Consider the following 12958-nt stretch of genomic DNA (forward strand, 5'->3'; position numbering starts at 1 on the left):
CTGCACAGACTCCAGGCATCTGCAGGGCACAGTCCTATAAAAGTCAAAGGAAGATGGACCAGCTGAGGATGTTGGGATAATGGGGCTTTTTCATTATGAAGGGCTGATTCATTTCTAGCATGTGCCATGAGTTACTTGTGTGTGTGTGTATGGGACTGCCCTCTCCTGGAGGAAATAAGCTCCGCTCTCCTTCCCCTTTTGGCTTCTCAGCCCTGTGCTACTTGCTCTGATGGTGAGAGTGCAGTGCAGCGTGTGTTTCGGTACCTGTCATGGCGTGCAGGAGGCTTTAAATACTCTGAGACCCCTGTCAACCCTGTGCTTTCACCACTGATGAAAAACTATGCTTTCTTAGTATAGATAAAGTATAGATTGAACCAATGGTCTCTTGTGTGTGCAGGAGCAGTCTTGACCCAATGCACCACATGCATCGTTGAGTGGGCTGAGAGCTATGGGATGGAAGCTATCAGTAGTGGCATTTATGCTGTGCCTCAAAATGCTGGTGTGAGCTGAGCTGTGGGAACAAGTCACTGCTGGGATAGGAAGTATTCCTGCTGCAAAACCATGATGGGTGTGCTTCTGGGTGTTGTGTGGGGCTGAGATTTAGCAGTGCCTCTTGGCTAACCAGTGGCAAAATATAAGCATCCTGCAGCCTTGTACTGGAGCAAAGTGCAAACTCTGACTTTAGCTTGAAAGCAGTAGGCAGGCATAAGCTTAATTTAGCAACCAGAGGTGGCTGATGAAGTAAGGCAGAGAGACAGGGCCCTGGCAATACCTGGTCTTTACAGGCTGCAGCCACTGGAGCTGCCTGTGTCTACAGGCTTCTGCTAAAAGCACTCCACCTCCAAAGGCAATACAACCATTGCCTTGGGAAAGCAGCCAGGGCACAGCCAGAAATCCCTCTTTGGCACTGGTGGGTGCTCCCAGAGCACAGAGAAGAACTTAGTTTATTCCCCAACATGTGGGTGCCACTGGGGTGATATTTTAAGCCAATGCTTTTATTGCTGTTCAGTGAGGGCCTATTTCTACTTGACATAGCACTGCAGTGCTCTTCCACCTCCAGCTACAGGATAAAACACAGTGCCACCCCACACCTCCAAGCAGTGCTGCTGCAGGGAGGCAACAAGCAATCAGTAGAGATTCACTGAGGACTATGATGCTGTAAAATAGCCTCTTGGCACAAGATACAGGGAGGCGCTTACCAAGGTGGCAGGGAAACTATACATTCCTCTTTTCCAACCCATTAATCAAAGCGCCTGCAGTTCCCATTCCAGTGAGGCAGGTGAGACTGTAATAAATATTGAGCAGGGGAACTTGATCCGTATCCAGGCTCTCGGAGCATTTTCATAAATAAGAAGTTGCAAAACAGTAAAATAAACCAGGCTGCTTCCCAGCCATTCCTCTGTGAGCTTTTACTTGTGATTGCAGGGCTGGGCAGCTGGCGAGGCTGGCCAGGCTTTGGCTAGGGGTGAGGAGTGTGATAGTGGAAGATAGTTGCTTTCTCCCTTCACTATCAATGAATCACATGCAGTGGGCCCTGCAGCTGGATTATTCCCTGATGCTGCAGCTGTGGCAAGCTGTTTTCTCAACACCCCCTTTGTACTGGCTTGATCTTATTACGGGTGATGGCCTTGGAGTCGATACAGAGTTGGTTTCACATCTCAACAGTAGGCGAGCAGAGGAAGCCCTTCCCCAGGCCTGACGCTGCAGCCGTTGTTTGCTGAGTAGCTCCATCGATTTACACAGGACTATGTGGATAAAGCAGCGCTCTGTGTTATATTGCTTTTTCTTTTATTTCAGGTAAACCTCTCAGCTAACATGACTTCTAGTTTTTCTTTTCACCTGTTTCTGAGCCTGGTTTCATACAGAAACATGGCTTCTGTGAGCACGGTGCCTGCCTGTCTTTCAGTCTCTGATTACTGGACATTGCAGCTAAATTGAAATCTCGGATGCATTCACTTCTTCTAGTGTTCATGAAAGCAGGAGGAAAATAACCTTGTGAGGTCTGTAGTTGCATAAACTCAGCCACAGGTTTGGACATCAGAGACTCTATCCAGGAGAGATGTTAGCAATGTCTGTGTAGTGGGGAAAATCCTCACTCAGACTCCTTTTTTTTTCCCCCCCAAAAAAAAACCCTAAAAATGCCAAACCAAACACAAAACATCTCTTCCCCAGCACTTGCCAACCTTCCGAAAAGTAGGTGACTTACAGAAGAACTTATTAGTACTGCTGGGCTGTGCTCCACTCATTGCCAAAATGCCATTTACCACATTGGGCTACTGATCTGTCAGGGCTCATGTTATGTTTTTCAGTTTCTACTTTACAATTTAGAGCAAAGTGAAGAAAACCCCATAATGCCTCTATCCAAAGGTGCACCAATGTATACTGGGGTGAGAAGGTTGGGAGCAAGGACGAGGACAGAAGTCTTTTGAAAGTCTGCTTGGGTTCCTGAAACCTTGGGATGTGATGGTGACTATTATCCCACTCTGCCAATCAGTAGGCAAGCAAGTGAAGTCTCATTAAGGCAAGGGAGTTGGGGCTCAAGTATTGCAGGTGGCTGAAACTGCTTGTGCTGCATTTTTTACTTCCCCTCAAATGTAGAAGGGTGATGTTTAGTCAGCTTTTTATGAAGTACTCTGAGACCCAGGATGGAAGGTGCCCTAGGAATCCAAAGTAGCATTGTTGTTACTGCTGCTCTATTAATAACACTAGCAGGCATAGTGCTTTCTGTTCCTCTTTAAAGACATTAGTCCTTATGGGGTTTGTTGGTTGGTTGTTTTTTAGTAGCAGAGTCAGTGTAACAGGTGAGTTTCTCTGCTCTCCTCCATTGGTTCAAATTCACCATCTACTTTGTTTGCCTTTAGTGCAGGCATGTGGTTGTGGAGATAGAGGGTGAGAGGTCTGGGGGGGGGGATATTTGGTCTTGTCTTTCTACAGTCTTGTTTTTAGTATGACCAGGAGTAATGATTTTGGCAGATCTCTGAGAGACTCCTAGCATGCAGGGAATTAAAGACGTGTTCCTGCAGCTTCCTGAAACTCTCCTGAGCCTTTTGAAGTTCACCTATTTCAGTACATAGTTTCTCTGGCCCCAGATAACTGAGCTTGAGATTCAAAGACAGATATGACCTCTTTGTTCAGATCTCTAGAATGCCACTGATGTCAGTGGAATTAAGCTCCTGCTAGCACTCATGTCTGGTTCTAGATGCCTTCGTGTCCTGCAGAGGTTTTGGTGTGAGGGAGGATGAATTTGACCTGGGTTGAATAGAACTGTTGGGTCCCTCTGCTTTTACACTTATGAGCCAGCCCTCAGTGTTTGCTGAAGTGCCACAGTCTCATTTGCTTTTGGGTAGCCTACAGCAATGTACACAATGGAGGATTTTCCCCAGCTGTCTTTAGTACAGGCTACATTTTCATACACTGTGCATTTGTAATAAGCATGTGTTGTTTGTTTAAGAACTTAAAGCCTATGCCAAAATTTTCTTTCCTTGGCTTTAAATGTGTGGCCTAAGGGTAGTTTTATTCCAGCTATCAGCAAATAGGAGCATATTTGTGTTCTCAGTAACCAAAGTTTTGAACTAGAGCCGAGCTACATGTTCAGCTCATGCTATGTCACGCAAAGTACAGCCAGCCATAGGGAAGCCTAGGTACTTCAGAGGACTTCCAACATCACAGTTTGCATCTGGAAAATAAAAGGGCAGCCTCAGTTGCATTATTATCATCACTTCCCTCAGCACTCCAGGTTTCCCTTGGTGGTATCCCATCCAATTATTGACTAGGGTGAACATTGATTTCCCTAGGTAGGCAATGAGATAACAGCCCAAGGTACTGCAGTAGGAAGACAGACAAGGAGATATGTATCTACCTCTGACTTTTTTCCACCTCAGTAAATGTTTCCCTAATCCAATGGCATTGTAACAATATACAGTAATTACTGTGGCTGCATCCATCTCTTTTGATTTAATCAGGCAGATATTATATGTTAAGTATCAATTGATTATTAAAAGCATATTTGCTGATGTTTCCAAATCCACATAATGACGCATAAACAGTTTACTGCACAGCTATTAAAAGTCAGCAACTTGACTTCTTGTTACAATCAGTATTTATTTAACATGCAATGACCATCCTTTCTCATTAAAACTAAATGTGCTAAATGTGTTTTGGGCATTTAATTTTAAAGCATTTCTTTACCACAGTATCAAGTGATTACAAAAAGCCATTGTCTTAGCAAGCGTTTGATGCTATGCAAACATATTTCAGAAGAGTCACATTTGGATAACCTGTCGTGGTGTTATTCTGGGTCACGATAGACAAACCACTGTAGAGCTTATAGGAGAGTAAAACTTGATAATGTAGTGGTGCTTGACTTTTAAGATCTCTGTATGACCTTGTGATTTCTAAGAGGCTGAACACCCCAGTTTATATCCAAATCTCCTGGGACCTACGATATCGGGGGCTTCTTAGCAGAGCCCAGCTTTCCTATTTGCAGGAAGCAGATCTGTTCTTTATGCTAGGACTTAGGATGCTTAATGCCACAGAGTCTTAAAAGGGACTATTTTCTTGACATTATATTAACCTGTGGGAAAACTTGACTACTTAAGAAAATTGGGAGTTCACTACCAACCTGTCTCTTCCTTTCTTTTTTCCCCATTTCTGGCTTGGGAGCTCCAGCAAATCTGCTCTCAGTAATTCCCATACTGTTAGGATAGCTGGGACAGAGAATCTTATAGATACTGAGGACTTCTCTGTAATGTAATTATGAGCTTTGCAAGACATGGCAGTAGTTGACTGGTCATAGGTGTTGTGTTGTGTGGTAGTGGTGATTGGAGTGTATGGCTGGTTATGAAGCATTTGGGACATTTCACCATTCAATTCTTGAAAGTCCTCTCCCTCTGCTCTCTTAGCTCCCAAGCCTGGAGCAACTCAGGATGTGTTTTCTTTCCTTGCCAGAAGCTGGTTGAAGCCTTCATGCTAGGGCATGCATTCCATCTGCCTGCCCTTTCTGCAGTCTGCAGAGCTTTCTTGCAATTCCCTTATGCTTCAAAGCAAATAAATAAATATTTGCAGAGTTATTAAAGATTTATTGAAAATGCTATGTATTTAAACCATCTTGTGAAAAAATAGGTGACTGAATATTTATTTATGTTGGGCATCCTCTACATATTTATTTATTCCTCCTTAATCCGATCCATGTTTTATAAATATTGCAAAAGACCTGTCAATAATATAAAAGGTTTTCATTAATCCAGAGGAATAATTAGAAGACATTTAGGATAATATTGCTCTGTACAAATATTGCACGAGCCTATGAAGAGAGATGTTTTGAACAGCAGCTGTCATCTGTGTAGCTGAGGCATCTATGAGCACCCCTCGCCCTAGCAGGGCTGGCAAGTGCCTTGGATTCCTTCTGTGTGTTATACTACCTCCTCAGATCACAGGAGTAAGCATTTGCCTTGCAAAGAGATCCTTGGAGTGACAAGTCTACTCCTCTGGGAGAGGACTGCAGCATTTAAACCTTATCCTGTGAAACAAAATGGTCTCCCACTTGGGATAAATCTAGGCTTGCACTCCGCGTAGCAGTGTACCAGAGCCCAGGGTACTTGTGCAGTTGCTCTCACAGGTTTCTCAGAGCCCTCGTCCTGTGTTGACAAATCCACTAGTCAGTGTTATTTTTCCCAGGGTACGCATAATAGTCTTTACCAGCAACAATCTTGTAAGCAGGTGATCGATTAATGTGCTTTCAAAATGATAACAAGCTTTTATTTGCACTAATATCTCAAGATAGTGAGGAGCCATCACCCACAGCTGCTTCTTCCTTACTTTTCCCTACTGTTGCCTCAGTTCAGAAGTTTCTGTTTCCAATTATTATGCTTGAAATCATAGCTAGTTAAGAAAAGAAAAAGGAGGAAAAAAAGTTGTGTGGTTGTACTTTGCTTTGCTCCTTCCATAGTCCTTTTAAAACCATGCTCACAAAGCTGAGTCCCTATGCTGTATTTGTTAAGGCTTTGACCTTCTTAATGCTAAACTTTCACTAGAGGAGATTCTCATGGCTTCTTCACTATCCTGTAGCACAGATTCTTTAATGTCAGAAGTGCAGAAATATTTGAGCTCCAGTCTCATTTAGTCCAACGTCCTGTGTCTGGCACTTTGAAAGACAATTCTAGGTGTCTGTGAAAGCTGCTCACACCTCCCCTTTGAGATAATACACGTAGTTGGAGAGAACATAATCCTTTGCACAGATCAAGCTATGAAGTAAATGAGTTCTGGGGGAGCTGCTAATTGATTATTGCAGTTGTGTTGGTTTGGTTTTTTTAAGTGAATAACCTTTGCATAGATCTAAACAACCACTCTTGTGGGAAGACTGAATGCCAACACACTGGAAGCTGGAAAAGGGCAAGATAGTCTCTCTTTGTATGTGGCTTAGTGTTGTGCGAGATCCTTTCAGTTATTTTGGGAGCAGAATAACCATGTGTGGGAAGACGTCCCATCAGGTTTCTTAGCTGCCTGGAGAAGTAGAGCACGGTAGCTTGATCAGCATTCTGTACTAATGTGTCCACACTTTTCCTAGGACCTTAGTTAAATCATCCTGCACGGCACAGACATCTTTGCTGTCCAGAGCCTAGGGCCAAACAGCTCTTGCCTTTAGACAGTGCAGACTACAAATCTTAATGAACCTGGTTTGAGCTCCAGGCCTGATACAGAAATAGTACTTAGCATTATGTTCCTAAGCCTATAGCGCACAAACTGCAACATCATTTGAAACTTTCAGTGGTCCTGTGCAAGATGCAATTTGATTGGTTTTGATTGGCAGGGGGCAGAAGGTTATTTGGTTCTCTGGGACTGGGTTTTTTTGACTAATGCCAAAGAAGACAGACCCTAAGACTGGGAATGAAGCAATTGACTGCAACATTTGGCTAGCATAAGCCGCCAGCTTGTCTTTTGCCTGAGGAAATAGTGAGATAGGGAGCACACAGAGTTTATGTAAAATCCTAATAGGAATAGAACTTAAGGACACATTATTCCCATGGCAGTGTTAAGCTCATTATTTCACCTGTTATCCCCACAGCAGTTTTTCCTCTCTCCTTGTTGTTTGAAGCCTTTAGAAGAACATCGACTCTAATTTTCAGTCATTATTTGCTGTACATTATCTCACAATCCCTGCTGAAGCCAGGGCTGGACTATTTCAGGCATCCTAACTACACAAAGAAGGAGCTAAGGCATATTTGACCAATATCACATGTGATGTCTCCAGCAGAGCTTAATAGCTGAACTTCAGTCTCGTAAGTATCTCCCGAGTTTCCAGGCAGAACTCCATCTTCCCTTGCTCTTTCAGTTTTAATAGATTGACAACATTAAATACATGTTTCCTTCCAAAAAGTAATTGCCCAAATGAATAGTCAGAGAAGAATGAACTATCTGTACATCCTTGCTTTCAAAGCCCATTTTACCATTTACTTGCTGCTTGTCAAATCTATTGCCTGTGTGGCTTGCAAAGTAACATGAAGCTGTTTTGTGATTTCACGTCACCTCACCTAGGAAAGTGCAGTCTTAGTTGGCCAGCACCTGGTGTTTCTGATGGTGTCCCCTGAGCATTTGTTAGTGCAGATCAGACAGCTGAAAAGGGGGCTATTAACTGGATTGAAGGAGAATCCCAAGGAGTCAGAAGGTTTGTGACAACAAGCTTAAAACCACAATGAACTTTTCTCAAAGGAATGACAGGAAGTTCTGAGCTTGTACAGGAGTAGGTTAGGATTTAGACCGGCTTAAGCGGGATGGAAGACAAACAGTGCTTGCAGCAGGAGAAGAGCAGGGTTTGGAATACAGAATGGGAGAGTTTGATCTGAAGCTTGTGGGGAAAACATATGACGCATATAAAAGAGCAGCAGACAAATGAGGACAACATCTACAGAAGGACCATAGAGAGTTGGAATAGGAAAATATGTGACTTCTTCCATGGGTGAAGTTGCCAGTAAAGTCTGTGGATCAGTATCATGGTCCTAGAAGGTGCTTAGTGGTCTAACACAGCTCACAAAAAGGCCCTTTTTTCACTGAATGCAGTCAGTCTTACAGACAGTAGGGTGACTAATTCCTTAGGTGAGAACATGGCCCACTGGCTTAGTCCCTTATTGAGCTGAAAGCCTTGGGTCACATTCTTAAACTGGCACAGTAAGAGCAGGAAAAGCAGCAGAGCAGGCTTATTGCAGGAAATCATGTCAATCCATCAGCCAGGGCACAGAAAAACTGTATGGATTATGGAGGCTTTTAGAACATAGAATCATAGAATGGTTTGGGTTGGAAAGGACCTTAAGATCATCTAGTTCCAACCCCCCTGCTATGGGTAGGGACAGCATCCATCTCATCTTTTAAGCCTGGTCCCACACAAACCTCTCCATCTTTCCTTTTCCTTTCCTCTGACCATGTTGCAGCAGGCTGACTTCTAGCACCTAGTGATGTCAACGTTTCAGCCCACCCTGGGAGAGGTTTGAAACAGATGTATCATGGGAGGTGGTGAATGACAGTAGGGAAGTGGTGGATGGATAAGAAAGGAATATATATACGTACAAAATATTTTATAGGAATGGCTTGCAGCTCTCCAGTGTCTTTCCATGTGTTTTGGGGGAAAATGGTAATTCTGTCCCTAGGAACATGTTAGTGAAAAATCAATTTTTCTTTCCCCTTCTGGTTCAAAATCACTGCAAAAAAGGGAGGGCAAAACAATTGCAGAGAGCCCCTGCCATCTCCCTAGCACAGCAGAAGGGCAAAGAAATAAAGCAGGAGCAGCTCTGCCTAGAAAATGCTTCGCAGTGTGAAGCAGAGGAGACGCTGTGGGCAGAGGTACGTTGGCATTAGAAGCCGGAGCGAACGCGCGTTGGCATATTCAGCACGTTGGCTTTTTTGGCAAAGGGCTGAGCTTGGATTAATAAAATGTTCAGATAAAAATCAGAGTTTTATTAAAGTGTGCTCACACAGCGGCAGCGCCCGGCCGCGCTCCGGGAACGTGAGCTGGAAAACTGCCAGCCATGCTCAGGAGTGCTGCTTATCATACCTGATAAGAAGGTCCTGCTGCGTTAGAGTGTGAAAGAGAGCGCAGGAGAAGGTGGAGGAGGAGGGGAAGCTGGCAGCTTGCTGCTTGGCACAAGACTTACTCTGAGCCCATTTGCCCCATAAGGGTTAGCCCCCTATATAAACCCAGTGCACGTTGGAGGAAAAGCACACAGAGGCTTCCAGGAGAGCAAACAAGGCCAATTGCTCTCGCAGCAGCTCCCCATTCCTTCCTCCGCTCTCCCCCAACTCTCGTCGTTCCACAGCTAGCTCCCTGCTGTATTTTAAACAAGACTTTCTCTTTACTTTGTCTCTTCTGTGTCAGCTCGCTCGGTGCCAGATCTCAAAGCTAATTAAAAGGGGCACGGACTGGGCTTACATTTTCTTCTTCAGTAGTGAGCTGTTGGCAGAGTTTTTTGAGCTGCCAGGAGTGGGAACTGTGAACAGCAAGTTGTTACCAGCTAGGGAGTGGGAAGCCAAAAACTCCCCTAGATCCTCTGAGCAGGGAAATGAATAAAGCACCAACTGTAAGTCCTTCAACAGATAACTCGCAGGCCTGCAAGTGCAGTGTGCCTCTCAGTCCTTCCTTACATAATTGCATCACACTGAACTCTTTCAGCTTGTTCCTCCTGCTTTGTATTCACAGAATGTGCCCATGATCCTTGTCTTATCTACCATGTTGCACGCTTTCATACCTCATGTGTGAAAACATGGCAGAATCTGCTTTCTAAGAATATCAGGCTCCACCAATTCCTTAGTAGAAATGGGTACAGTGGATCTCGAGCCAATGCTGGAGAAGAACTGGATGAAGCAAAAGTCAGACTTACTGTATCACCACCTTACCGCTGTGGATTGCACTAGTCCAGAACAGAAACTATTACCTGGGACTTGCCAGGTCAGTCACTAAGCAGTGTGCAGCTAAGTGATGATGCTTGACTTTTTCAGGCAAAGGAGGAGGAAGCTATTGTTGGGTTAATTCATGCATTCAGGGGAACTGTAGATGATAGACATGATATTGGTACAATCATACTACTCCGCAATAATTTTTCTGGAGAGCTTCCAGCACTTATTCTGAACGTGTTCTAGAGAAGAGTAGTAGCCTTCAGACATCTTACTTAAACTATCCTTTTCAGTGCAGTATTTTCTATTTTAACAACATAAAGTGCTGTTCATCTCTGGTTTGTCTTTAAACTTAAGTCCTGTTGTGTCCCTGATTTCCAAGAGCCTTAAATTAATATGCTCAGTGATAGTACGAGTTTAGAGCTACCAGCTTTGTTGAATGACTCCAGCATGGCATAATGGCCACCCTGTGCTAATTGCCATTTCCCAACTGTGTTTCCGTCCTACTACTGCATCTTGTGAGTCACCTGCACTGGATTATCTGGGAAGCTGCTCCTTCTGCTTCACTAATTCAAGTGTCCCAGCTAGAGGTAGGGCATTTGGAAGACAGTGAGGAAAGCAGCACACAGGCTTTGCCTCATCATGGAAAGTGCTTTTAGCTCATCTGTGTAATCTTAGCTGCACCCTCTGGGATAAATGATGCTGGCACAATTCTCCTTCCTCTTATTCTGCACCATTGCAAAATTCCAGGTGAATTTTGGGCTTTTCCACCTCTGGCATTCATGTTGTGTGTATGTGTGCGCAAGCAGGGGGAGAGCTGTTAACATGCTTAGTATTGCTGTGTATCCACACCACTGCTCAGACTCCTCTCAAAGCTGGGCAACTTTCCAGCACCTCATCTCCCTGCCTGCTGTATCTAGCCCCTTACCTCCCACTCTCTCCCCTCCATTTCCCACCCCCTAAATGCGTTTGTGCTGACGGGCCCATCTTTCCTCATCCACAGACAGGAGATGTGATTAGAGGGAATCTAATTTGTTTGGAGTGCTCTGGCGTCGGAAGGAAATTATTCTGCAGCAATATTTGCAAATGCATTCATCATGGAGTCCCTGGCAATCCCTCACCGTGAACTGATGACTTTGTGATCTTCATGAAGGTCTGATTAAAAGTGCTTTCTAATGATCAGCCCATCCTGGTCCTACTGTTGTGCATGTAGACAAAAGGAGAGAATAAGTATAGAGACCCAGCAAGTGCTGTCCATCCTTTGTGTCCCCTGAATCCACGCTAGACATAAAGACCTGGTCAGATGACACTGAACTGCTACCACAGTTCTCTGCTTTCCTCCCAGTCTAATAGCAGCATAAAAAAATCAGCTCTCCTGTGCTCATTATATTTGAGTCTTCTGCCTTGCCCAGGGTGAGGAGCAGATTTGCATAAGCCCTGGAGCTCTCTTTGTGCCAGCAATACAATTGTAAACTTCTCAACCTGTCTTGAGGACACCCATGTCACATGAACAGATCCTTCCAGACCTTGGTCCCAATCAAGAAATGCAACAGAGGTAGGTCAATATCTAGTAAAAAGGAGCAACAGTTTAGGTGTTAATCCATTGCAATAGTTTACAGACTTCCTTAGCCAGCTGCATTTGGGATAGGGGTTGTGGAGTAGGAGAGCAGCTGAGAAGGTGCACTGCAAAGACAGAGGCCCAAGGCCAGCCATAGGAGAGCAAAGAGACCAATTGTATGTTGGGCATGAAACAGTTTGCACATTAGTCCAGTGTCTGCAAGAGCTGAAGGGGTGACATGCCTATGTAGACCCTGCTTGTGCATCAAGAACAAAGAGCAAGTATGTGCATCTTGGTTTGTGTGTGGTGCTTCTTGTAACTGAGCTAAACAGGTTGTTTATGTGGTTAAGTCGTGGAAATGGCAGCCCAAACAAAGCAGGTAAGAAAACCAGGTTAAGATGGAGCTAAAATAGTGCTTCCAGTGTATTGAGTAGCATACCCACATGTGAGCCTAGACTTCCACTCATGCCTATGTCTAGGGCCTGAAAAAATCAGGTATCTAGCTGTCTCTCAGACATTCCTCTTTCATCTGGTGAATCTATAACAGACATCCTACTGTAACCTTGTGTAATAACTTTTCTACTGAGCCCATTCTTTGATGGAAAGGTATTATATTCCTAGGTGTTGCACTGGGTCCCATGCAGCAGTGGGGCTATTACCATGCTTCTACTGGCTGCAGTCCAGGTTATTGTGTTAGGGCCCTTGTCCTCCTTTTCATCTGCTAGCCTGCACTTAAGCAGTAGCTGATCTGGGTCCATTAGATATGTAGCAAAATTACTTGCAACGGTGTGCCCTTCCCCAGATTTACAAAATACAGCTTTCCACCTTCTGTGATCTGCTTCCCTTTTTCCTCTTGTGGGTGTCCTTTGGCTCTGGGGAGGTCTGGGTGACATTTGCTTACTCCACACCCTTCCACCATGACTTTGCACTGTGATTATCTTCCTCCATCTGGCTTACGAATGTGACTCAGACTCCCTATTGCACTAATATGTGCTAGTGCATGGTTAGCATAGCAGAGTGCTAACAGGCTCTGATGCCAAACTAATCCAGTATCACCCACGGCATGCCCTTCTCACTGCTGCATCTTGTGCAAGCCCTGCAAAGTTATCTTTGAAGGCTGATGTCTCTGCTTTACTGATGTACACTGCTAAGCCAGTTCAGCTTGGTTTAGCCTAAAATCTAAATGTAAGTCTTGATTAAAAGATTACCTTACTATGTAATTCTTTATTTTGTCAGGGACATAAGAAGAAATTGCCTCCTCCATACAAAAGTGTCTGAATGTCACCCTGCTTAGGCAGTTTTACCTCACTATTGGAGGTGGGGAGATTATTCAGACCACACTTTTATGCTTCTCTGAGGACTTTTGACCCACCTTGGGTGTTTTGGCTCTTAGCAATGTAATGCATCCAGGTACAGCTACTAAGGCCTATCAAGCTCAGCAGATTCAGTGTTGTGTATGAGAGCGGTGCCTCTATTTGGCATGACTACTACACACATCTCAGGCCTGACTCATTCTGAGTC

This window comes from Neopsephotus bourkii, unplaced genomic scaffold, assembly GCF_033783945.1.
Source record: "Neopsephotus bourkii isolate Nb327-2 ecotype Australia unplaced genomic scaffold, CSIRO-AGI_Nbou_v1 NB_1287, whole genome shotgun sequence".
NCBI classification, from domain to species: Eukaryota; Metazoa; Chordata; class Aves; order Psittaciformes; family Psittacidae; genus Neopsephotus; species Neopsephotus bourkii.